Below are 23,684 nucleotides of genomic sequence, written 5' to 3' on the forward strand. Positions count from 1 at the left end.
CACCCATCTTTAAGGCAGGGTTGTTTACTTATGTTGATTCAAATCCTACCTTGCAAATAGAACTCAGTGATGAAGTGTCACCCACTCTCAACTATGATGTTGGTGTGCCACAGGGCTCTATTCAGGGACCTCTCCTCTTCAGCATGTATATGAATGATTTGCCATCAGCATGTGTTGGGGCTGACATACAAATGTTGAGTAATATACAGTATGTACAGTATGCAGAAAACAGTGAATAGGCCGCTGTTAAAAAGAAACAATGGTCCATGTCACTAAGTGGCTTAATGTGAAGAAAAGAACAGTGTGCATGTGCTTCACAAAAAGGACACATACAGTATTCCAGTACAGTATGTCTCAGGTGAGAAGTGTCAAGTGTCAGATACATACAGAACAATCTTACAACTGAAGCTGGTAAAGTTCCATGCCAAGATTCTTCAACATATGTTTACCTGGTCTCATACTAGCAGGGACGTGCCATCCATATAAGCAAGGTAAGCAGTGCTTACCCAAGGAAAAAAAAAGGAAAAAATAACACTGAAATATTAAAATTTTAAACTAATATAAACTGTTTGTTTTCATTAAAAGAGTCATCATCTTTGGTCCCAGTGCAGCAGCAGTCATTAATTTTGTTGGAGATTTTTGGCGCCACCCGCAGGTGTAAGCACTCTCTCTCTCTGCTTTCTCTAGCGTTGATTCAATTGCATGATAAGAATGCATTTCCACCACAGGCATTGAATTTGTTCCCTCAGCCCGCTACTAATATGCCCAGGGTAAGCATGCTTACAAACCAATAAGTAGCTCTTTTGTTCCGGTACGTTATCTGTTACTAGGTAAATTAGGATGTATTTTTTAATCAACGTCATCACGTACACGTTCATGCAAAGACTTTCAAAACGTCAACAAGCGGGCGGCTTTTACAGTAAAGTCACAGAGGTGTTCATTTGCAAGGAGAGATGCATGGATTTCGTGTTCAAGTAAAGGTGAGATAACATATTTCTATAACTTACGTAATGGCTGCTGGTTCATACGAGATGGTGATGGCGACCTTCTGAGTTATACATTATTAATTTAAGAAGAAGAAGAAGTCTTTATTTATCATGCAGTGACACACACATGTGATGGGCGGCACACAGGAACACACACATGCAATTATTTTGGGTCGCCGATGAAATTTAGTCTCTGCGCTTGACCCATCCCGTTGTCCTTCCCCCCAAGGGCAGCCGGGAGCAGATAAGGGCTGTGGTGTAGGGCCGCGCCCCTGGGACCAATCCAAATGCTCCTGTCCGTATTCGTCAGGGACCCGACAGCGTTAGCGATCTGTTGTGCATGTTTTTCCATTGGGTTTATCTTATTGGGAGGGGAAACCCTTGCGAGTACAGGGAGAACATGCAAACTCCACACAGAAAGGCCCGGGAGACACTCCACCTGGGTACCTGGCAACGCGGAAACCTGGTCCCCAAGCGGGAATCGAACCCTGGACCTTCTAGCTGTGAGGCGACAGTGTTAACCACTACACCACCGTGCCGCCATAAGACCGCCGTGTCTAATTTACTTTTGAAGGTATGCCTTGTACTATGAAGTGGCGATCTGAGTTGACTGCTGTGCTGCACTGGTTTTACTTTATTTAAAGGGGACATGCATTGCTATTCCTTTCACTATTTGGGCAACTTTACACAATTCCTGTGAGTCTATGGAACACATCTGTAAAGTATTTTTTCCAAAAAATACATTGTTTTATATTTTTAATCAATTACTCAAAAGCAAACATTTTCGACTTCAAGATTCCAAGCTGTTTGGGCTGGGCTCCGCCCATAAGCGCTTTGAGTGACAGTCGCCCACAGTCTGTGACTGGCACAGAGAGAGAGGTAGAAAGATTGAGGGTAGGGATGTCCGCTATTATCGGCCGATATCGGCATTAAAATGTGATATTGGAAAATATAGGTATCGGTTTAAAAAAAAAAACATTTCTATAACCTTTATTTACCCAGGCAAGCAAGTAAGAACAAATTCAGATTTTATTTATTGTCAAAAGTATGCATAATGTTGTGTTAATTCCACAACAAGAGATATGTAATGTTAATTACCTGAAATTATTCAATTTGGGGGGGGGGAAATCCTGCATATATCGGTATCGGTTGATATCGGTTGATATCGGTATCGGAGATTAAGAGTTGGACAATATCGGTATATCGGTATCGGTAAAAAAGCCAATATCAAGCATCCCTAATTGAGGGGGATACTAATTAATTCCGCAGCAGGGGGGCATAATCCCATGGGACAATGCATTGGTAACTTCTTTCAAATGACAATATATACCGCTGTGAATATTATTGCACGGATCGGAATATAGGTGTGCGCGTGGGAGTCAAAGATATTTTGACAGTGATATCCCAGGGAGAAGCCCCACACCAGCCCCGCGCGCACACACATTTACACACTCCTGTACGCGGTCCCTCTCTCTCTCTCTACCAGGGAGAAGACCCTCCCCGCGCGCCGGTCAGGTTGTGTGTAAAATGCGTGTGTGTTTGTGTTTCCCCGCGCGCCAATCAGGTTGTGTGTGTGTAAATGCGTTTGTGTTTCCCCACGCGCCGGTCAGGTTGTGTGTGTGTAAATGCGTTTGTGTTTCCCCACGCGCCGGTCAGGTTGTGTGTGTGTAAATGCGTGTGTGTTTATGTTTCCCCGCGCGCCGGTCAGGTTGTGTGTGTGTAAATGCGTGTGTGTTTGTGTTTCCCCGCACGCCGGTCAGGTTGTGTGTGTGTAAATGGGTGTGTGTTTGTTTCCCCGACAGAAGCTCCTGTCCCTCCCTATCTCTCTCTCCCTCTTTATCTCTCTCTCTCCCTCTCTCTCGCTCACTCGTTCTCTGCCTCTCTCTGTCGGCACCCGCTTGAGGAAGTGCAGGTATTTCCACTCGCATGGTTGCGCTACAACCATAGAGGGTCAGTTATGCAGTGCCTTATTCATGTCAGCAAAACAGTCAAATCAGAATGACCTAATTCACTGGGGGAGGAGATTGTCTCAACTGAATTAGAGCAATCCGCCAAAATGGTAATTAGAGACACATACCCATTGATACTAACCCCCCATTGCTATAAAACAATGCTAAACACTGGAAAAGGCCATTTATAAGACACAGGACCTTTAATATCCTCTTAACGTTCGACGGCCCGCATACGGGCCATATACTTTACCTTCGACTGTAGGCCTATGCCCTATGCCTTGTGCATTAATGGAGAACGTTGTATTTGGAGAGATTAGTTAGACCAGAGCAGATTGTCTATCAATGGCTCTGAGTTAGGCTAATTGTCGCTGTCCAACGTGTGGCCTATAGCCCTTGATTTGAAATATTATATCGCGACTGGCAACTTTTTTTTAGTTTTTGGTTATTTGATCATAAAGTCTACCACTGTAACTCTCCGCTTACTGTTTATTAGCGTGTTCTAGGGCACACATTTGCGTCAATGGCATTTCCTTGACACTGCACTCACCCATAGCATTTGTGCTTGGCACAATGTGTAATTATTACGTGTATTAAAATATTTGTATGCTTACCCAATCTCAAAGCCTGCATATACTACTGCCTAAGTATGATCTCCTGAGCTGGGAGAATTTGTCTAAGTTTCATGACACCTGTCTAATATATAATGTCCTTTGTGGCCTAAAGCACCTCCCCCACTTAGCACCTTCATAATACAGAAGACGAGGTCAACCAGATCAATGACTCGAGAGCACATTGTTGTCCCAAACCTAATTTGTCCAGTTAGCTTTGACAGTGAGAGCTTACCCAGACTGGGAACACACTTCCAGTACATATAAGGCACAGTACCACCTACCACTCCTTCATACATCATCTGAAAATCTGGCTCAAAAGTGTTGTCTCTCTGTGTGTGTGTCAGGATGATGTATCTTCGCTCGAATCACTCTGTCTATATGGTTGTACTGCATGGATTCCAACTGTTTTATTGCTGGCTGTGTGTTGTCTGATAATGCTTATGTCTTGTTGTGTGTAACTGTGTCTTGTCTGATAATGCGTATGTCTTGTGTGTAACTGTGTCGTGTCTGATAATGCTTATGTCTTGTTGTGTAACTGTGTCTTGTCTGATAATGCGTATGTCTTGTTGTCTATAACTGTGTCTTGTCTGATAATCAGGGTTAATTTAGTAAATGAAAATGATGACTAAATATGGTCGTCAAGTTTGTCAACAAAGCTTTTTCCCCAACGACAATGAGACGAGACACATGGAGATCATGTGACACTAACGAGACTAAATGATTCATGCAATGCCGTTGACTAAAAACGACGACACAAAATGTTGTTTACAAAATAAAATCTTGCTGAAATCTCTCTTCGTTTTAAGACGAGACAAAATAATTTTTTAGAACTTTTAGAATAATTCATGTTATTATTAGTGCAGCATTTCTGTTTCCTGTGTGTGCAGTGCAAGCGCTTTGATGCATTTCCCCACAGTGGCGGACTGGCCATCGGGACGTTCGGGACGAATCCCGATGGGCCGGAACCAAAGTGGGCTGGTAAAAAAAAAAATAAAATAATTATACTTTTTTTTTAACTTTTTTTTTTTTTTTTTATTTTATTTTTTTTTTTACTTTTTTTTTTGGGCCAGTGTGTGGGCCAGTGTGTGGGCCACTAATGTGGGCCGGTGTGTGGGCCAGTGTGTGGGCCAGTGTGTGGGCCACTAATGTGGGCCGGTGTGTGGGCCAGTGTGTGGGCCAGTGTGTGGGCCAGTGTGTGAGTCGGTGTGTGGGCCACTAATGTGGGCCAGTGTGTGGGCCGGTGTGTGGGCCAGTATGTGGGCCGGTGTGTGGGCCACTAATGTGGGCCAGTGTGTGGGCCGGTGTGTGGGCCAGTGTGTGGGCCAGTCTGTGGGCCAGTGTGTGGGCCAGTATGTGGGCCAGTCTGTGGGCCAGTGTGTGGGCCAGTGTGTGAGTCGGTGTGTGGGCCACTAATGTGGGCCAGTGTGTGTGCCGGTGTGTGGGCCAGTATGTGTGCCGGTGTGTGGGCCAGTGTGTGGGCCAGTATGTGGGCCAGTCTGTGGGCTGGTGTGTGGGCCGGTGTGTGAGTCGGTGTGTGGGCCACTAATGTGGGCCAGTGTGTGGGCCGGTGTGTGGGCCAGTGTGTGGGCCAGTATGTGGGCCAGTATGTGGGCCGGTGTGTGGGCCAGTGTGTGGGCCAGTGTGTGGGCCAGTGTGTGAGTCGGTGTGTGGGCCACTAATGTGGGCCAGTGTGTGGGCCGGTGTGTGGGCCAGTGTGTGGGCCAGTCTGTGGGCCAGTGTGTGGGCCAGTGTGTGGGCCAGTGTGTGGGCCGGTGTAGTGTGTGGGCCGGTGTAGTGTGTGGGCCGGTGTAGTGTGTGGGCCAGTGTGTGGGCCGTATGTGGGCCGGTGTGTGGGCCGGTGTGTGGGCCAGTATGTGGGCCAGTGTGTGGGCCGGCAATAAAACAATAAACAAGTTGCATAAACTAAATCAGATTAAAAATGATCACAGTTCTGGTTTGCCTTAAGATGCAGTTTAAGATGGGTCTTGAACATGGAGTATGTAGGGCACTCTCTAATCACAACTGGTAGGCTATTCCAGTAGTTACCACCTTTAACAGAGAACACAGTTTTTGCAAAGGTAGTATACCGAAAAGGCACCTTACAGTCCCCTCTACTGATGGCCCTGGTGGTAATGCCAGTGTCTGCTTTCTGTTGGATGAACTCATTCAATGGGGGAGGGGCAAGTCCATGCAGAACCGTGTACATGAAGCAAGTATATTTGAAAACTTGGAAATTCTCGAAACTTAGCATGTTATGTTTTTCTAAAACATTACAGTGATGAAATGAAATTGGTTTCCTATCAAATACTTTTATGGCTTTTTTGTAGAGTAATTCTATTGGTGTAAGAGTAGTGACATATGAAAGAGACCAGTTGATAAAACAGTACTCGATGTGTGATAAAATCATTGAATGCAGAAACATCCTTGCAGCATTAACTGGCAGGCAGGGCCTGATCTGCCTGAAGTTTTCGATGTTAAACTTGACTGTGTTTGTCACTTTCTTCACATTACTTTTTGAAGGTCAATGTAGAGTCAAATGTGACCCCAAGATACTTGAATTAATGTACAATGTCCAGCTCCGCCTCTCCCAGAAACACATTAGAGTGAGTGACCTCTACTGGTGAATTTGTGAACATCATACACACTGTTTTCTTGGTGTTAAGTGAAAGACATGCTTTTGTTAGCCAGTCTTGAATGAGACATGAGACATCAGTGAATGAGATTCACGTTTCCTCCCAACCGCGAGTAGGCCTAGAAGCGCAGAAATGGAGAATGCAAAAAAAGAAAGGGTGGAGCTGAAAAAGCTAGAATTGCTAGTAAAAGACGCAGAACAATGTTCTAAAATTACAGACATGTTTAGTAGAGGAAGGGCTGGCGTTAGAGTAGCTGCTGCTGCTAATGATGATGAAGTTCAAGTGGAAGGAACCAACAGTAACATGACAGGTGCGTGCAGTAGCCTAGTGCATATTCTACTGTTGGTGTCTGCCGGTTCATGAGGGCTAGCTAGCCTATACTAGTTCATGCAGTGATTTCAGTCATTCTATTACAAGACAATGTGCTTTCCGTATTCCTGATTCCTTACAGCACGTGGACGTAAATAGTCGTGACTCGTGACGTTTTTTCTCTGACTAAAAGTTTAGTTAGCAATGTTAGGACTACATTTACATTTACATTTAGTCATTTAGCTGACGCTTTTATCCAAAGCGACTTACAAGTTCTGTACGACAAGCCATCAGGAAGAGCACAACTCTATCAGCTGAGTAACAATGTTCATCAAAGTGTTGAGTGCTACAGTGTAGGTTAGTTTATTAGGACAAGTGCATGACAGTATGGTTAGTTAGGGTTAGATTTTTTTTTTTTTTTTTTTTTTTTAATTCAGATAATGGTTGAAGAAGTGAGTCTTTAGTCGACGGCGAAAGATTGGACGTGTTTCGGCTGTCCTAACTGGGGTGGGTAGTTCATTCCACCATTGTGGGGCAAGGACTGAGAATAGGCGACTTCTCTTTGATGACCCTCCCGGAGCTTGGATAGGAGTAGGTCTGAGGCGGCCAGAAGATGCAGAGCGTAGGACTAGTGCCCACCACAGCATCAGAAGCTAAAGTGCTAACCTAGAGAGCCAATCAGAACCTAGGACGGGCTGCAAATTAATTGGCTACTAATATTATAATAGTAAATACTCAAATAAAATACTATTATGTTCCCTTTCAAATTTTCATGTTGATATAATATTGGTAATCTAATTGATTGAATTGATTAGTTGCCATTTTACATGCTTAAATAAGATGTACCTTAGAATTCCCAACAGTTAGCCATGTTCTCGATTAGTCTCATCTACATGTTTGTAGATAACCACAGCTAACTAGCTTAAGCTAACAACTAGGTCAACTACTACCCCGTAGTTAAACAAATGTGATTGCATATAACAGCTAACTGCTACAGCTAAGTTGGTAGTTAGCCTATTCCATTAATGTTGAATGTATTTATGAAGGTTGTTGATGGTGGTTGGCGCTGAATAGCAGACATGATTCCGTCAGTCTGCCACAGGGCAGCTGTGTTTGCTGATGCTGCTCACGACCACCAGTAGCGTATGACTGTGTGAATGTGAATGCTTGATGGTTTCTGTGAAGCGCTTTGTGGAACAATGCTGATATACAGTTAAGAATGAGTAATTCACTTTTGGTTTTTAAGAAAATGGTTTGTAAAGCTATTTTTGAAAACTACAAGGGTGAATAATACTGTTTCTTTTTTGCTATTTTCTTTTAGAATACTGTTTTGGAGTCTTAATTTTTTAAATGTTTGTTAAGAATATAGGACAGGCATAGGCTATATAAGCATTGCTTCAGTCTGTACCTTCTCAGTCACTGTAAAATCAAATATTGTTAAATGATGGTGTATATTGTATTGTGTGAGATGATGACTGAATAAACTACTACTACTACTACTACTACTACTACTACTACTACTACTACTACTACTACTACTACTACTACTACTACTACTACTACTACTACTACTACTACTACTACTACTACTACTACTTTGGGTGTTTTCAAAAGGCTGAAAAACGCTGTATGAATTCAAGCCATTATTATTGATTGCTGATGTTCTTCTTATGCAGTTGACTCTGAGGAAAGAGAGAGCGCCCAGTCCAGCACAGCTGACCCTGAGGGGAGAGAGAGTGCCCAGTCCAGCACAGCTGACCCTGAGGGGAGAGAGAGAGCCCAGTCCAGACAGACAGACAGACACACAGAGAGAGACAGAGAGAGAGAGACACAGAGAGAGAGACACAGAGAGAGACACACAGAGAGGGAGAGACACAGAGAGAGAGAGAGACACACACACACACACACACACACACACACAGAGACACATACACAGAGAGAGAGAGAGAGAGAGAGAGAGAGAGAGAGAGAGAGAGAGAGAGAGAGAGAGAGAGAGAGAGAGAGAGAGAGAGAGAGAGAGAGAGAGAGAGAGAAAACAAGCTCTTGGAATGGGTGTCTAGGAGGAAGTGGGGGGTCTTTCAATGTTGATTAAACGGCAAGCAACTAATGTCATGAGTGCCAAATTAAAGGACAATAAATCCAATCTAACTGAAATTGTGTAGCACAGACCTTTTCTATGGATCAAAACCTCAATATTATTATGGTGTAGTTAATACTTCATGTATCCTTAATCCCTAGGCTAATGAGGCACTAAGATGTTAGTAAAAAAAAAAAAACATATGCCAATGACAGGAAGTAACGGTATATGTATGTGTGTGTCTCTGTGTGTGTGTGTGTGTGTGTGTGCACTGTGCATGAGTGCACATCTAGGGGCGGTGTGTAGATTTGGTCTCCCTGATGTTGACTCCTTAGCCACAGCCTTGGGTTGTTTAATACTGGACAAGTGTTTCATAACGGCCGTTGTGTGGGCCGGTTTCGGGGCCGGTGTGTGGGCTGGTGCGTCTGAATGTCCCGGGCTGAATTTGTGTCCCAGTCCGCCACACAGCCAGCATTCTAGATAGCAGTAACTGCACACGACAGAACAACGGCGGGGCAACAGGGTCTCGGTGTAACCAATGTAACCGAGGAATAGTCCGCCTATACTTTCAAACTACAGTATAGTAAAATAAAATCATGGGAGAATTGATATCTGATCATCAACATAACGGTTTTATTCACCTTCTTCCTCTTTCCACTCCACAACACAACGACCGACCTGTCACAGGCACGCGTCCCAACTCTCAACAATAACATAGTGTAGCGCCGAAGAATAGGAGTCTGAGGCGGGGTGTCGAAAGACGACGCTAAACGTTTATTCAACATCAACTTCAACGTCAACACTGTTTACTTGCTAACTAACAGGGTTCATTGTATTCATTGTCGTTTCTTAATTGTACACTGTTGAGTCTGAGCTCGAAACACAAACATGTCATTACCTGCAATGCCCCTGTATTGTTGTTTATTTGACAAATAAAGAACTTGAACTTGAACTTGAAGATGTTTACTGACAAAGTCTTTCACCTTGTAGAAGAAACCTTGCTCCTGACATAAACCAACTCCAGGGTCTAGTTGAGCTGCGTTGTGGTGAGATTGGCACAGTGGCTAAATGTGCAAATGTGCCTAAAACATTATTTTCATTGGCTTCCTATTGTGATTCTGGGTGAGGTAGAGAGAGAGAGAGAGTGAGAGAGAGTGAGAGAGAGACTAAAGAGGGTCTACAACAGAACCTAGACATCCTCCACCAGTTCTGCCAGACATGGTCTCTGAACGACTAAAGTCATGATCTTTACATTTACATTTTTACATTTAGTCATTTAGCTGACGCTTTTATCCAAAGCGACTTACAAGTTCTGTACGACAAGCCATCAGGAAGAGCACAACTCTATCAGCTGAGTAACAATGTTCATCAAAGTGTTGAGTGCTACAGTGTAGGTTAGTTTATTAGGACAAGTGCATGACAGTATGGTTAGTTAGGGTTAGATTTTTTTTTTTTTTTTTTTTTTTTAATTCAGATAATGGTTGAAGAAGTGAGTCTTTAGTCGACGGCGAAAGATTGGACGTGTTTCGGCTGTCCTAACTGGGGTGGGTAGTTCATTCCACCATTGTGGGGCAAGGACTGAGAATAGGCGACTTCTCTTTGATGACCCTCCCGGAGCTTGGATAGGAGTAGGTCTGAGGCGGCCAGAAGATGCAGAGCGTAGGGGTCTTGAGGGTGTGTAGTTAGAGACCATTGACCGGAGGTAGGCGGGAGCAGTTCCTTTGCCGCACGGTATGCTAGGTCAAGGGCCTTGAAGAGTCTCAGAGTCTCAGAGTCTCAGAGTTCACATAATACATTTAAATTAAGCACACACATATTAGAAAACACAAAAAGCTACCCATATTTGGGATTGAAAATAAATCATAATGGTAACTTCAATATGGCTGTGAATGAACTGAAGGAGAAGGGAAGAAGGGCTTTTTATGCCATCAAAAGGAACATTCCAATTGACATCCCAATTAGGACCTGGCTCAAAATTCTAAATTCTGTAATAAATCCAATAATATTATATGGCAGTGAAGTGTGGGGTCCATTAACTAACCAAGACTTCCCAAAATGGGAAAAACACCCATTAGAAGTACTGCATGCAGAATTGTGCAAAAACCTACTTAGGGTCCACAGACACACTGCCAATAATGCATGCAGGCAGAACTTGGCCATACCCCTACTCATTCAAATTCAAAAGCGAGCCATCAAATTTTACACACACCTCCAATCAAGTGACCCCCACTCCTACCACTACAAAGCCTTTCAGAGCCAAGAGATGAACCCAGATAAGAGTCCCCTCTGCCAGCTAGTCAGAAATCTCTGCCCACAAACGCTTCAGGACAGACACCAAGAAATCTGGCCCAACCAAATAATCTCAACACAAAAAGAAAATTATATAGAATATTGGAACAAATCAACCAAATCTCAAAGTAAATTAGAATTCTATTTGACCCTAAACAGAGAGTACACAGTGGCAGAATACCTGACCACTGTGAATGAGATCAAATTAAGAAAAACATTGACACGGTACAGACTGAGTGGACATAGTCTAGCCATAGAAACAGGCCGTCACAGGCAAAACTGGCTGCCCAGAGAGGCCAGGCTGTGTTCACTTTGCCATCAGGGGGACGTTGAGACAGAACCTCACTTCCTGCTATACTGTGAGAAATACAAGGATCTAAGAGAAGTCTTCTTTGATAAAATAAATAAAATTGATGCACAGTTTATCCATCTCCCTGATCACCAAAGCTGCTATACATGTGTGGGGAGAAAAGTCAGTGTACAGCATTAGCTGCAAAATATGTAGACGGTTGTCACACAATAAGAGAACAAGCTCTGTAAATGTATCTGAGTGGCCACACTTGAAAATGACTACCCGATTGAGTGACTATTTTGTAAATTAATATGTTTCTTGTTGATTGTCCTTACTATTATTACTAATATTATGATATTTTATTGCTTAATATATATGTTATTGTTTGTATGTTGAACTTGCTTTGGCAATAAGTATGTTAATATTTCATCATGCCAATAAAGCCTATTTGAATTGAATTTGAATTGAATTGAGAGAGAGTGAGAGAGAGAGAGAGAGAGAGAGAGATAGTGAGAGAGAGAGAGAGAGAGAGAGAGAGAGAGAGAGAGAGAGAGAGAGAGAGAGAGAGAGAGAGAGAGAGAGAGAGAGAGAGGGAGAGAGAGAGAGAGAGATAGTGAGAGAGATAGAGAGAGAGAGAGAGAGAGAGAGAGAGAGAAGAGAGAGAGAAGAGAGAGAGAGAGAGAGAGAGAGAGAGAGAGAGGAGAGAGAGAGAGAGAGAGAGAGAGAGAGAGAGAGAGAGAGAGAGAGAGAGAGAGAGAGCGAGCCTGAGAGCAGTTACACATTTAAGTCAGAGAGAGTGAATTTGTGAGTCATGTTTCAGTTTCAGTCCAAGGCTGTACATTCTCCTGTAAATGAGGGGGGGCTGTTAGTATGAGATAAGGGCCCCATATTTGACATTAAAACGGGCCCCCTGAAGCTTCAGACTGCCTATGCATGTTGTTGTTGTGTTGTTATTTGGTGATGCCTTCCTTTGAGAATTCACATGTTTATTCATGTTCCCCCTCGGGACAGCTCTGTCATGTTGCCCCGCTCTGTCATGTTGCCCCGCCCTGTCATGTTGCCCCGCTCTGTCATGTTGCCCCGCTCTGTCATGTTGCCCCGCTCTGTCATGTTGCCCCGCTCTGTCATGTAATGTTGCCCCGCTCTGTCATGTTGCCCCGCTCTGTAATGTTGCCCCGCTCTGTCATGTTGCCCCGCTCTGTAATGTTGCCCTGCTCTGTCATGTTGCCCCGCTCTGTCATGTTGCCCGGGACTAGGGTGCAATGATGCATCGATCCTATGTGATGATTCAAATGCATCGATTTGAAAATGTTAGAATCGATTATAATAAATAAATAAATAAAAAATAAATATTCTAAGTATTGTTTTTATTGACCTATAGAGTCCATTCATGCTGAGTGAATCAGTTCCCCCAGCCACATTTGTGTTTTCAACATTTTGGGGGGAATTAACTGATCGAAAATGTATCGAATTGAATCAAATCGAATCGTGGTCAAATGAAATGATTTCATGATGCATTGAATCGTTGCCTGAAGAATCGTAATCGAATCTAATCGTTGTGAGGTTGCATCGTTGTTGCCCAGCTCTGACATGTTGCCCCCTGGGACCAGCTTCTCTGATCTGCATCCCCTAAAATTGTGTGTATTGAGCCGTACTGTATTGTACCCATTCTGCAATCTGTTAAATAAGTTTTCATTCATTCATTCACACTCCTCTCTCTCCTTCTCTCTTCTTTCCCGCTCTTTCCCTCCCTCTCTTCTCTCCCTCCCCTCTTCCTCTCCTCTCCCCCTCTTCTCTCCTCTCTCTCTCTCTACTTTCTGCACTCCTAAACCCCCCTCTTGAGCTAAATTTATACCACAATTATACTATTTGTATGGTACTAACTTTATGGATCCATGTGGTAATAACGATCGTACTGAACTTATAGAATTTCTTTATATTTCTGACTTTCTTATCAATAATTATAATAATCCATGCCTCTCGGGACCGTGACGTGAATCTCATCCTCCTCGTCGACATCATTACACCTCGGCAGACACAAGCATTTCTGAGGCACAAGACGACGCGAAGAGACGACCCAGAGTTCTGGGAGGAGAGCCGGTGAGGTTTGTTCCGGTCAAGTTCCAAGCAGCAAGTGACAAGATGGTACAATCTGCATAAACTGCTGAAAGATTGGGTATAGCCGTTTTACACAGGCGACAGGGGCTCAGGAGGTAGAGTGGTGGTCATCTGGTAATCGGAAGGTTCCCGGTTCGATTCCAGTTCCTCCCGGCAGCACGTCGAAGTGTCCTTGAGCAAGACTCTTAACCCCTAACTGCTCCTGATTGGAGCACGTTGGCACCTTGCATGGTTCCCCCTGCCGTCGGTGAGTGAATGGGTGAATGTGAGGCATAAATTGTAAAGCGCTTTGGATAAAAGCGATAAATAATGCAGTCCATTTACCATTTACTACAGCTGATGTCTCTGACATCAAGGCCACCTAATCATCCCCCTTCCCCTTAATTGGCTGGTATCAATCCCTGTCTCCTGAGCCGTTCAGCCATTGTGTAGTAGTGTGATGTGTGCCTGGTGCCAGTGTATGGCAGCCATTGAGCCTGCATAGCCCAAGGTTGGGTGCTATAGTGGTGGTGAAGGAGGCAATTTCCACCCTACATGTGGGGAGCACTTTGAGTGTCTAGAAAAGTGCTATATAAATGTAATGAATTATTATTATTATTATTAAACATGTTGTGGGGTTGCGAACAGTTAATCCTCTGTTTTTAGGGGTAACAAATGAAGAAGTTTGAGAACCGCAAAGACAATTAATAGGGCACTCTCAAAATGTTGAGTTCTCACATGCAAGTGAGCTTCATTTTGTAAACATATCTGAACCAGAACCAATTTAAAACCTCATTTGGGTGCAAGGCTCACTTAAACATTTTCAATGCCCTGATCATTTCCCCAGATATTACATCCAAGTGACGTGACAAATTCAAAGATTCTCTCTCTCTCTCACTCTTGATTCCTAGCTTTTGGAGAAAGGGATGCATGTTATTTACAACCAGTATGGTGCACTAGAATCTCCACCAGGCAGGAAGCCACACATTCTCTCTCTCTCTCTCTCTCTCTCTCTCTCTCTCTCTCTCTCTCTCTCTCTCTCTCTCTCTCTCTCTCTCTCTCTCTCTCTCTCCCTCTCTCTCTCTCTCTCTCTCTCTCTCTCTCTCTCTCTCTCTCTCTCTCTCTCTCTCTCTCTTTCTCTCTCTCTCTCTCTCTCTCTCTCTCTCTCTCTCTCAGAGCAAACGAACACGCCTGCAATATTTAACAAATGCAGACACCATCTATTATCATTCATTGTAATTACCGGTATACAAATAGACTCGAACAACATACACAGAGACCATCCACTTGTCTGTGGGAGAGGGGAAAAAGCCCAACTGTGTTGACAAGTCACTAGCGACTAGACAGCTGTCAGACAGTAGCCTAGTCATTAGCCACTAGACAGCTGGCAGACAGTATAGTCACTAGTCACTAGCCTGTTTGCTAAATATTCCAGAATCTAGGTCCCCGGCTGCTGTATGCAACGTTCTATCCGCCTCAGGCGAGATTTGCTGTGGACAGACACACAGACGCACACAACCAAATGCATAATCTCATGATCAGAGTGATGCGGGCTTATCTGAAGCAGTGACGCACAGATGAAAAGAAGGCAAAATGCTGTCATGGACCCTTGTGTGGTCGTCTTGTCTGTCTCAGGACAAGACAAGGAGAGTCGCAAAAGAGGACAAGGAGGACACACGGTAAAAGGAGATCTAAGTTGTCTAAGACCTACTGAAGAAGATTCATTAGGTCGATATGGTTTGTAGAAATAGTGAGAAAATAACCTGAGTTATTGTTTTCTGTCTCTTCCAAGCCAGACTAAGATTACCCTTAACGTTCCGACAGCCTGCCCGGCGTCCCGTGTACCGTGTACGGTCCGGTCCGTTGCACGTCGCAACACACCACATGGGTTGAAAGCTAAAATGGCCACCGTTTGATTGACATACCGCTTGACTATTACATGCTTCCAATGACCGGATAAATCACCACCACTGATGCCACACTGTACTGTGGCACCACTGTATAGCCAATGAAATTCTGAAAGAACGACACCTTACTTGAGTTGGTTTTCCGAGACCGAGAAGCGGTTAAAGCGTACCGTAGCCAGAGAATGAACGTGTGCCTCCCTCTCCGGAGCGCAAATTGCGCTAATCTGTTGTTGCACTGATCTGTTGTTGATCGGTTGTTGTGTGAGAAGGGGGTGAGAAGGGGTGGGGGTGGTGTATGTGACAAGAGATTAGTTGCAGAGGGGAGAGGGGACTGAGGAGAGGTCAACTCCTCTGACAATATTTTTGAAAAACGCCTAAACATACCATTACATAAAGATGTGTAAAAAAAACAATTACATTTTTTGTGATATTATTACAACTTTGGACATGTTCTATAGGTAAGACTTCAGGCTATATGGCCCCAGCAGTGTTTGCTAATAACTATAGAGTAGATAGATCTGCAGGCATCTGTTTGCAAATAATTCAGACGCAAATTTTTAAATACTTTTATTTCAGTGAGTTCAAACCTCTGTAACTCTGACAATAGCACTCCGAGTGATTCTTCCTGTTGTGGGATAAAATCCTGAGTGTTTCCTTTCAAAAGAGGACAGACTTGTGCATCTGCTAAAAATGGTTCCAGAATAGTGTCCCATTTACTTTCAGTATGCAATCGACAGGCAGGTTTTATGCTAAGTTTGCAGGACTGTTTAAGAGGTTAAGGAGGGGCACCTATACACAATCTGTGCGGACAGACACATAGCTCCAGAGGGAGCTCCACAAATCATGTTAAACCCAGATTCGGCTCAAACAAGGGACTAAACACGTTTCGCAATTATGCCACATCAATGTGGAACGCCCTACCCACAGCTGTAAAGGAATGTGAATCACTACCCACCTTCAAAAACACTTAAAAACACCTACGGGAGACTGCAATTCGAAACTGGCCCCTGTAAATGTCCTAACCCAACCCCCTCCAATGTACAGTAAATGACCAAGTATGGTCTTGTCAATATTCCAATGTACAGTTTTGCTTGTACAGTTGTACAGTGTCCCCCCCCCCCCCCCCCACCCCTCCTAGCCAACCCACCCCCCCCACCCAACCACCTCCAATGTACAGTCCCCCCACCTACCCAACCTCCTCCAATGTACAGTTTCTACGTCAAATGTATATACTCTCTTTCTGGACTCTTTTCGTATCACAAACAGTACTGTATTTGCAAATCTGGTATGTCATAAATGTATAGATGTAGCAGTACTGTCTATCTGTATGTCATGTATGTCATATATGTTATGATGAATTGAAAATGGGGGACCCTGATGTAAACAAGACGAAAGTCTTTCTCTGGTCTGCATCCCCTTAACAATTGTGTGTATTGAGCTGTACTGTATTGTACCCATTCTGCAATCTGTTAATAAAGTTTTCAATCAATCAATCAATCAATCAGACACATTATGTCCACAATCATAATATACACATGGTTCGTTCCCTCTCCTAGAGGTTACAGTTAGTTTAGTTTAAGAAGAGTGCCCTTTATCCTCACACACTAAACCCACCTAAAAAGGACAATATACTACTTTATGCATACCGCACCTTATGTGAATACTGTATACTTCATCGGATCATATATTAGCATTTAGCCATTTTAGATTATATATTAGATTAGATTTAGATTATTGGATTATTAGATTATATATTGCATATATTTAGCATTCGTTTTATTTAGATTCTATATTAGATTAGATTTAGATTATTAAATTATATATTGTAACTATTTATTGTAAGGCAAATATAACTGAGAGGGCATACATACCCTCATCTCGCACCTTGTTGTTTCGCATATGCACATGTCCAGAGTTAATTATATCGATTTGCTATATTGTTTACACTGCTTTGTTTATTCTATTTTAATTTGACTTCTCCACTGTACTAAATTATGTCACCTGTACCTGTATGTCTTCTACTACCTATACCCCCCCCTCCCCACGCTGCTATGATGCCTGCATTTCCCAAGGGGATCAATAAAGGAATATCTTATCTTATCTTTATGTGCCAGATGCGCACAATGTGCAAAGTAGAGTGCACGACAATACACACCAAGAGCATTCTTAATGGTTCCTCCTAGGGAATATGTTAAATAAGCTAATTTCCCAAAATGTTGGAGTGTTCCTTTAAGGTGAGGATCGACAATGTATGGCGATTCTGTTTTTGTGAGACTCTCCCTGGTACCAGTTGATGTTTTGTCTGAAGAGAGCTGTAAACTATTTGTACCCTTGTATATTGATATTGCAATCCTTTCAGTAAAACTTGGAAAGAAACATTCTTCATTGAACTCAACCCATCAGAACCAGTGTTTTTTCCTCCACACTAAGTTTAAATTAAACAGGTCGGCCTTCATAAATATATCTGGATCAAATGTGGTCATAATAGAGTATAACCTTCCCTAACCCTAATAATCTATATTAATATATTACAATAGTATATCACACTCAGAAGGATCTGTGATGCAGAGCCAGATCTATTATTTTATTGACAATATTTATGTCTTTCTACTATTACCCTGCCCATACCTGTACCTCCCCTCCCCAGCTGCTATGGTGCCTGAATTTCCCCCAAGCGGATAAATAAAGGAATATCTTATCTTAATTCGATTTTGAATTCATTGTAAGTTTGTTATGTTGGTTTGTATTTTTGTGTGGAGATTATGATGTAAGATAGATTCAGGAAGTCCACATAAGTGTTTCTCCTCTCCAGCTTTGGGAAAGTTATTATCATAAATACCAATACCATTGGGAAAAGGCTAGGGGGGGGGGGGGGTGGCTTGGAGTGTCTCGGATAGCGGGAAGGAACACCTATGACTAATTAATGAAACTCGATTGAATTGATTAATTGTGACTTGAAGAAGGATAACAACTATTAATCAATTGATAAATCCCAACTGGTATTATGTCTAGATTATTTTAATCCACTTCACAGTTGTGCGCGGGTGGAAATAAATATTGATTGAATATCTGGGACGGCATTATCCTTTAAAGGTAAGATAACTATGTCCCTGTTGTCAGTGACTCAGTGTGTACAGCTGCTTCATGGGTAAAGTGTGTGAATTTATGGAGGATGAACTATAACAAAACTAAATGTAATAGCGGATAGCACAGCGGAGAGTGCTGCTGATTGACAGTCTCACATGGAGTAAGGATCACACTCATACACTCATTATGTCATTTGTTTTGCAGGTGTTTGTGTGAGAAGAGCGTCGGGTTGATTCATCGGGTGTGTATGAGCAACGTTCCAGCACAGAACAAATGAATATGCACACAGCATTAATTACACATGATAGATTTTTATTTTGGCTGTAATTCAACGAGGTGAATTCCCTCAGGTTGTATGACTCGACATATCTATGTAAAGCAAAAGAGGTTATATACCAGATCATGATGTATTAACAGTCAAAAGTAGTCAGTCTCTACTGTGTGAGGAGCCTAGCTTTCCTAACACAGAATAAAGGAAGATGGCTGAACTATGTAGTAACAGCAGCACAGTTATAACAGGTAGTGACTAGTGACTACTGACTGAGCACATGCAAACTGACATGACTCAACACATACATCCCAGATAAGAATGAGGAGAAATTAGCAAACAACTATGAAGATAGAAAAGTGAAGATAACACCTAGATTATTTAAACCATACTGTAAATCAGTGAAGATATGGATAGATGGATAGATAGATAGTAGATAGATAGATGGATGGATAGATAGATAGATAGATAGATAGATATAGATAGATAGATAGATAGAGATAGATAGATAGATAGATAGATAGATAGATAGATAGATAGATAGTAGATAGATAGATAGATAGATAGATAGATAGATAGATAGATAGATAGATAGATAGATAGATAGATAGATAGATAGATAGATAGAATAGATAGATAGATAGATTGTGTGATAGTCTCGTGTGTGATAATCTTATTGTGTGATAGTCTTGTCACAGGTAGATGGTCGAGACTCTGACAGTGTGAGGTCAGTCAGTCCCAGCTGACTGAGAGCGGGGCTACTGCAGCCTGGGGCGGGGCACATAACTGAGGACAGCTCACTGAGAGGCGGGGCTACTGCAGCCTGGGCGGGGCAACAGAACTGATGGACAGCTCACTGAGAGGCGGGGCTACTGCAGCCTGTGGCGGGCAACAGAACTGATGGCCAGTCTCTTCCTCATCCTCTCTCTTGGGAACCAACAGGAAGAGTAAAGAGACAGATAGATAGACAGACAGACAGACAGATGAGCAACAGAGAACAGGTAGAGAGACACACAGACAGAGAGAGAGAGAGAGAGAGAGAGAGAAGAGAGAGAGAGAGAGAGAGAGAGAGAGAGAGAGAGAGAGACAGAGAGAGAGAGAGAGAGAGAGAGAGAGACAGAGAACAGGTAGAGAGACACAGACAGAGAGAGAGAGGCAGACAGTGAACAGGTAGAGACATACATACAGAGAGAGAGACACACAGACAGACAGACGACAGACAGACAGACCGACAGACAGACAGAGACAGACAGACAGACAGACAGACAGACAGAGACAGACAGACAGACAGACAACCAGAGAACAGGTAGAGAGACACGACAGACGAGAGAGAGAGAGAGAGAGAGAGAGGAAGAGAGGAGAGAGAGAGAGAGAGAGAGAGAGAGAGAGAGAGAGAGAGAGAGAGAGAGAGAGAGAGGAGAGAGAGAGAGAGAGAGAGAGAGAGAGAGAGAGAGAGAGAGAGAGAGAGAAAGAGACAACCAGAGAACAGGTAGAGAGACACACAGACAGAGAGAGAGAGACAGACAGACAGAGACGGTAGAGAGACACACGACAGAGAGAGAGAGAGAGAGAGAGACAACCAAGGAACAGGTAGAGAGCACACAGACAGAGAGAGAGATAACCAAGGAACAGGTAGAGAGACACACAGACAGAGAGAGACAGACAGACAGAGAACAGGTAGAAGACACAGACAGAGAGAGAGAGAGAGAGAGAGACAACCAAGGAACAGTAGAGAGACACACAGACAGAGGAGAGGAGAGAGAGAGAGAGAGAGAGAGAGAGAGAGAGGAGAGGAGGAGACAGACAGACAGACAGAAAATAGAAAAAGGTGTGAGACAAAGATAATGTAATGAGAAAAGGCATAAAAGCAGGCAGCATAAACCCCTGTGCTCTGACCTCTCTGAAGAAATGCATGTGTGGGGGACTGTCTATATGTGTAACTAGGAGGGACATGAGAAGAGACACATTTCAATCGCCTCGTGTACATTGCCAATAAAGTGATCGTCTTCACTAACCAGAAAGATACAAAGAGAATCTTAAGAAAAATTACTCTCAAAATATTTTGGAAACAGTTTCAATGAGGCCTGTTGAACTGTAAGGCATTATGAGATGAACAAACCTTTAGTGGCTTTTAATAATAAGGAATCATTTCGATAATTATAATGTATTTTTACTATATGAATAATGTTTACACCTCTCGGTATTATAATACGCCTTGGCCTACTTTCCAACACCAGTATTGTCATAAACATTATTCTCTTCCATGCACATACACTATAACTACTACTAATATTGCATTATATATTGCATGTAATATTGCATTGTGATTGTTGTAAGCATAATTGTAATGCATTATAGAAACAGGCTTCATAAAAAATGCCCAATGAGAACCTGTTGGGTTGAAGTGATAATGCACTTTAAAGTGATACTGTGTAAGTGCAGCACCTGCTGGCCACTAGCGGTACTGCCTCTTTGTTTACGGTACATTTTCTATGTGTGTCTTTACTCTGTCGTATCTGTGTGCTTTCCTTTTTTTAAAACAAAAATCATAAACATTCACATCTGGTTTCTCTAAGCACTAGGGTTGCACGATACACTCGAAAAGTATTGCAATACCCAGCCATTAACTCATTCGGGGCCAACCACGTAATATTACGTGTTTGCCCGACAACCGTTGAGTGCCACCACGTAATATTATGTTTTGGTTTGTTTAACTTTTTTTCCGATTTTAATATCCTATTCAATGTCACGGCGCTGTATGTTGCCTGGAAAAGGCATATTGGGACTCCGAAGGTGCAGTACCGGCCAGATCCTGGTAGTAACCCCTGTTGCAGACCGGGTGTCACGCTGAAAACGCTCCGGGCGGACATTTCTGTTAGCCTGAAGCGAGGGCTTCACCCGATGGCATTGAATCGTTTTTGGTACGCCCGATTCATTATGCTGTGGAGGGTTATGGTGTGGGCCAAATGACATATGATCTACCAGATGGAATCAAATAATTGGAATATTCTTTTTGGAATCGCACCGGCCAAAGGTAAGAGAAATTTGACGTAAATTTCAGCTTGATCGTGCAAGGATTTCATAGCCATCCCCCAGATCAGCGTATGTTGTGGTAATAACGAATCCCGTTATTGGCAATCAATTAATCATGTTCCATTCATGATGGAACATAATACCTTGCTTTGCTTCTTCCATCTCCTTTTCAATCAGTGTACAGTTTCTGGCTGTTGTTTTTTTTTGGGGGGGGTTCCTCTTTTCCCATTTCATTTATTTTTTTCAAATGTTGTTTTGCCGGATGATGGTAAATGTAGCCAAACTAACACTGTGGTTTGAAATAAAACGATTGAATCTTGAATACCGATCATATACATTTGGATTTTTAACTGTATCGTGTGTAGGGACGAACACCAATGGATTTAACGTTATTAGCGTTGCGCCTTATAAATAGCCTCACAGAATTATCCCAGATCATTCCGATATAACACTCATATTCACCACGGTATAAAACGGGAACGTATGGATGGAAGAATTATTCTTTTTTGCATCTTGAACGGAAGGTTCTTACTGTCAATTGACAATGATATTGGATCCATAGCTATAATATAAAATATAGATTTAGCTCTACAAACAACGTGATGCACAGTGAAAGTTTGTATGGAAAGCTGGCCTAACTACAGCGGGCCCCGTCTAATGGCTGGCACCCATTGAGTTAAAAACTGTCCAATACTCCATTTTATTAGTATCGATACTTTAATAATAGCTTGATGCCGTATTTTCTTATTATTTTATTAATAAAAAGTAATTGTATAATACTTTTCCATGTTCTGTCATCTATTATATTATTAATAAATCATTTTATAAAAAAAGTCCATGTTCTGTTATAATATTATATTATTAATAAATAATTGTAGAAATAATTTCCCATGTTCTGTCATATAATATTCATCCATTACTTACTAGTTAAATTCATCTACACACACTGTACACACATCCACATGTACACACTCACTTTAAACAAACACTCACCTTACCACTCACTTTAGACACTTAACACACTTTATATTTATCTATTATTAACGAGATTTTCACCACATTCATACCTCATTTGCACCCTACCCCAAGTTTTGTACCTCTGCATTGTACCTCACTGTTACTCATTTTACTCTGTATTGTATATTGTATATATTTATATTGACTTTATTTACTTTTTACTTACTTCTTACTTACTTTCTTTTTACTGTATGTAGCACACTCTCAGGGGCTCATACAGAAACAAGCATTTCAGTATAAAGTATTCTGTATTTTGTTGAGACAAATAATAAACAAACTTGAAACTTGAACGTTTCTTGATATTTTAGGTTTTTTCCGTGGTATCGTTTTAGAACCCGTATAGTGATACTTAGGCTGTTATTGGTATCAAAGTAAAAATGTTGGTATCGTGACAACACTATTAAGCATCTGGTATCACGCGAGAGCTGACCAAGCTGGTCGCACCAGACCATTTGAGGCTGGCGAGGAACGTGAGTGTTCTGAAGCACCAGTGGTCATAATTAGTTTTTCGGACACGTTCCAGAATGTAATTAACGAAGAGAAAAATTACACGTTGTCTCTTTAAATAAAGTTTGACTTGCTTTAATCTAGTGTATGAATATTAATTCCGTCAGTCTTCACTTGTACCTTCTGCCCCTCACAGGTGTGCACATAGCTACTCTACTTAGCTCTATAAAAAGGTTATTTCAATAATCTTAAAGGTGCTGTAAGTGGTATTCTTTAGTTAGTTAGCTCTACATTCCGGCATCACTGATACAGAGTGTCTGGTCAGAAACATGGGTCTCCCAGTCTCTCCGCTCTGCAGTAAACACAAATAAAATGTCTGGTATTCCGTTCCCACTTTATCCTATCAGGAGAGAGAGATATTTTGATTTATTCCAAATTTGCTGGCAGATTATTGTACTTGTTTCAAGCACATATTTGTTTTAATTTCTTATTCTTGTCACACCATTTTTGCAGTGTGGAGTTCTCTCTCCTGATTGGATCAAGTGGGAAGGGATACCAGAGAATGTATTTCCTGTTTACTGCAGAGCGGAGGAACTGGGACACCCATGTTACTGACCCAACACTTTATATCAGTGATGACTGTCGGAATGTAAAAAGCTTTGAGTTCACAATATCACAA

General features: G+C 42.3%; 1 protein-coding gene across 1 annotated transcript in view; it reads right to left on the reverse strand.

The window, feature by feature from the left end:
- The window catches only part of iqsec2b (IQ motif and Sec7 domain ArfGEF 2b), a gene marked incomplete at its 5' end in the record, with an annotated part of 110,385 nt that overhangs the window by 85,713 nt on the left and 988 nt on the right, over positions 1 to 23,684 (reverse strand). The window lies entirely within an intron of this gene.

Source organism: Notolepis coatsorum (assembly GCF_963971535.1).
Source record: "Notolepis coatsorum genome assembly, chromosome: 17".
Classification (NCBI taxonomy): domain Eukaryota; kingdom Metazoa; phylum Chordata; class Actinopteri; order Aulopiformes; family Paralepididae; genus Notolepis; species Notolepis coatsorum.